This window comes from Nomascus leucogenys, chromosome 2 (assembly GCF_006542625.1).
Source record: "Nomascus leucogenys isolate Asia chromosome 2, Asia_NLE_v1, whole genome shotgun sequence".
NCBI classification, from domain to species: domain Eukaryota; kingdom Metazoa; phylum Chordata; class Mammalia; order Primates; family Hylobatidae; genus Nomascus; species Nomascus leucogenys.
The window spans coordinates 152517584-152521959 of NC_044382.1; positions in this window are offsets into that span (position 1 = coordinate 152517584).

Genomic DNA, 4376 nt, shown 5'->3' on the forward strand with positions numbered 1-4376 from the left:
AAAACAATGAGTACAGCATCAAAAAGTCATGAAACAATTTCAGTTGGCCCAATATATGTATGTAACTGGTGGTCCCCAAGGAAGATGAGGAAGGAATAGGAAAAATATTTGAAAAATAATGACTGAGATGTTTCCAAATCTGATAAAAACCACAAGCTCCAAGCAAAACAAATATGAAGCAAACCACACCAAAACACATCGTAACCAAATTGTTTAAAACCAAAAACAAAGCGAAAACCTTAAAAAATTACAGACAGTAGATAAAGATGACAGCAAACATCATCAAAGCAATGCAAGCGAGGAGACAGTGGAGTCGTAACTTTAAAGTATTGAAAGAAAACACAACTTTCAACCTAGAGTTTTATACTCAGTGAAAATACCTTTCAAAAGCAAAAGTGAAATGAAGAATTTTTCACATGCAAAAACTGGAAGAATTAATCATCAGCAAACTCACACTGAAGGAAACATTAAAAGATGTCCTTCAGGCTAAAAGAAAATAACAGACAGAAGTTTGGATCTATACAAAGGAATGAAGAACACCAGATAAAAATAAAAGACATCTTTCTTGTAATTTAAATATCTTTAAAAGATAAGTGATGGTTTAAAGCAAAATAATAACAATGTATCTTGGGGCTGGTAATATATGAAGTAAAATGCACAACCACAATAGCAAAAAGGCAAAGAGAGAACAGATGGCGATGTACTGATGTAAAGCACTCATATGTGAAGTAATATAATGTCACTTGTAGGTAGATGAACGTAAGTTAAAGATGTATATCTCAAACCCCAAAGCAACAACTAAAACACAAAATAAGAGTTATAGCTAATAATCCAACAAAAAGAAAAAAAATGAAATTGTAATATACATGTTCATCAAAAAGAAGATAGGAAAGAGGAAAAATAAAATGAAGGACAGATGGAACGAATAGAAAACAAATAGCAAGACGGTATATTTAAACCCAATCATATCAATAATCACATTACATGTAAATGGTCTAAACTCAATTAAAAGGCTGAGATTATCAGATTGAATAAAAAAGCAAAATCCAACTACATTCTGCTTATGCGAAATACACTTTAAATGTAAAGATACAAATAGGTTAAATGTTCAAGGATAAGGAGAGATAAACTATGAAAACACTAATTAAAAGAAACCTGGATTGGTAAATGCGTGGATTTATTTAAGGATTGTTGAACTCTGAAAATGAGAAAGATAATCATGAGACACCAGAGAGACAGAGTGAGCCCTAACATGTGGAAAAGCATATTTTAGCAATTGTATCCTTCAGGCCTGAGAGATTAAAAATATGACCTAACCTTGCTTTTGTAGATATGATGCTCTTCAGAGAGCAGGGAATGTTTAAAAAATGAGGATTCGGCTCAAGGATATCTCTTGCAGTGTCTCTGAATGGTCTGCAAGCTTCATGCACACATCAGATGCTCAGAGATGCAGGATAAGCCTCTGACTCAGTCAGCTACCCCAGCACCAAGCCAGGAGTCTGAGGATAGAGCTAGGCAGGTCAATGAGCCATCTCTAACCCAGTGACCTCTCTCTGTTTATAACGTCTCATGGAGCAATGGTGAGTAATCACAGTCAGGTCAGTGAAGGCAGCTTCTTCAGTCAGGAGCACTAATCGCTAAAATAAAGAGAAACAGATGCATTTCCAATGCCTTAGAGCCTCTCTGACATGGCACTCAATGCTAACACAGGGCTTAAGATTTCTTGGGCACACTATGGGCGAGGCACTTTGTGTGTGCGTGATCCTCTCTCATTCTCACAAAGGCACTTCAGGAAAGCAAAGCCATATACCAGTCAGCTTTTGTTGTGAAACAAACCATCCTGAAACACCGGCTTAAAAAAGCAATTATTTGCCCAGGTGCAGCGGCTCACACCTGTAATCTCAGCACTTTGGGAGGCTGAGACGGGCAGATCGCCTGAGGTCGGGAGTTTGAGACCAGCCTGGCCAACATGGAAAAACCCCATCTCTACAAATACAAAATTAGCCGGGCATGGTGGTACATGCTTGTAATCCCAGCTACTCTGGAGGCTGAGGCAGGAGAATTGCTGGAATCCAGGAGGCGGATGTTGTGGTGAGCCGAGATCACGCCATTGCACTCCAGCCTCTGCAACAAGAGAAAAACTCCGTCTCAAAAAAAAAAAAAAAAAAAAGCAATTATTTATTTCCACTCATGTGTATACAGATTGGGTGGGCAGCTCAGTGAAATCAGGGTGGACTGGGCAAGGTCGCTCTGCCCAAGGTGCAAGTGCAGCTGGGCGTGGCTCCTCACTGCTGGTTGAGCTCAGATGCGCTCCACGTGTTTCCATTCTGGGATCAAGGCTGAAGGCACATCAACCACCTGGGGAATGATCCTCTGTGGCAACGGCCGAGCAGCAAGAAGGTAAGCTCCACCGCAAACTCATTTCAAACCCCTGCTTATATCATCCCTGCTAGCATGTCATTGGCCAAGTTAAGTACCAAGCCATATTCCCCAAGTCAAGGGATAAGGGAGTGTATGCAACCTACAATGGAGGCACTGAGAAAGTGCAAGGCAAAGGGAGTGGATACAAGAAGGAGAGGTAGAGGAGAGTTAGGTCAATGCTTGGATCTACAGTATTCACATTTCACAGAAGAGAACACTGAGCTACAGAGAGACTAAGTAATTTGCCCAGAGTTGAAAATCTGGTAGAGAAGAACTGGGGCCAGCAAGTGTCCTGTTTCAATTATATCTCATGACAGAGCTGGATAGTTGCTATTCTGGTGTCAGGTTTAATAGTACAGACAGGAAACTTGGACCCCAGATGTGATGATGGCATTTTCTTCATGCTGTCTCACGCTAAAATCTGATAGCAGCAATCACAGCATCAGAGGTGAGCCTGGTAGACTCTAATAGATGTTGTTGGTTGTCAGCCCATCATCCAATCCCCCTTCTTACTTGCTGACAGAACCCCAGTTTTTTGCAAGTATTATGGGGAGGCAATGTGGATGGATGAATGAATGAATGGGAGGATGAATCCTCGTTGGTCTAAGCCATTCATGGCCATCCTGTTCTTTACCGATGTGGTCGTTGAAACTTCTGGCCAATGAGAAGTAATGAGAACTCTAATGCAACAGGAATATGTCTAGTAAATACTTTCTTGATAAAGAGAGATTGTGAGGAGTAGTACAATCTATCCCCTTCTTCCTGCTTGTGAAGCTGACTCATAAAGATGTGACAGCTGCCTTACATTCGTAAGGGAGATGTCACAGTACATGAGCAGATGTGAAAGATGAAAAAGATCTTGAGTCCTGAATGATATATGCTCAGATGCAAGTTCCACCAGGACAAGGACTGTGTTTATTCACTGTTGCACCCCAGTTCCTATACTGTGTCTCAACATAGACACTCAAAAACATTTTGATGTATGAACGAATCAATGAATCACTAAACTTTTGAACCGAGCCTGTGACAACCTACTTAAGGTTTCTTTTTAAGTGAGATAATAGTCCTCCTATTTAAGCCACATTTTTGGATGCTGTGTTTCCTGCAGCCCAGAGCTTCTTGGAAGTACATCTGGGAATATTCAGAGGTGAGTCTGGAGAATGGACATATCAATATCTACCAAACTCAACAATCCTCACCATGACGCTTAGGGAAAACAAAATGGCCTAGTCTGTTCAAGTCCACCTCGATTCTAGAGAGCTCTGCAATGTTGTCTGATTCTTCCCAGACTTCAAGCACTTACTTGAAGACTCCTATTATGATGCCTATTTTGCAGAAAAGGACACTGAGGCTGGCTGGGTGAGATCAGCTAATGTACATAAAGTCCACAGCTCAAAGGGGTGAAGCTGTAAAGTGCTTCCTAGATGTAAAGAGAGACAAGTGGTCAAGAGACTGGTGCCAGCTCCACTGAGGCTCTACATTTCACCAGGAACTCATCCCACTGGGCACCATGTTTTCAACTGCATCAAAGGGTGGGCTCTGGGAGGAAGTCCCCCCTGGTTCCCTCCAAGGGGAGACAGCAACAGACTGTGAGAAGGGGCCAACCTAGGAGGTGGTGGGCATCCCTGCAGGGCTGGATATTGAAACATTTCCGTAAACCAAATTTAGTTATTTTAATCTAAATAGGTCTGGCACGGTGGCCTATTTAGGTGGCCTCCAGCCAGCAAGAGGAACATCCTGAGGACAGGAGCTGGGAGCTGCTTGGGTTCTTTCCCTGATCAGCAGGGATGATGAGAAGCTTCTGGCAGGTCTGAAATGAGAGAAGAAAATGGGTGAGGGAGAGACAGAGAAAAGCACCATGACCCTGACAACTCCACTAGGTCACATTCTCAGCCCTGGAAGCCTCGCCAAAAGGCAGTTGTGGTAGGAAGACCCCAGCACTTTGTGTCAAGGTG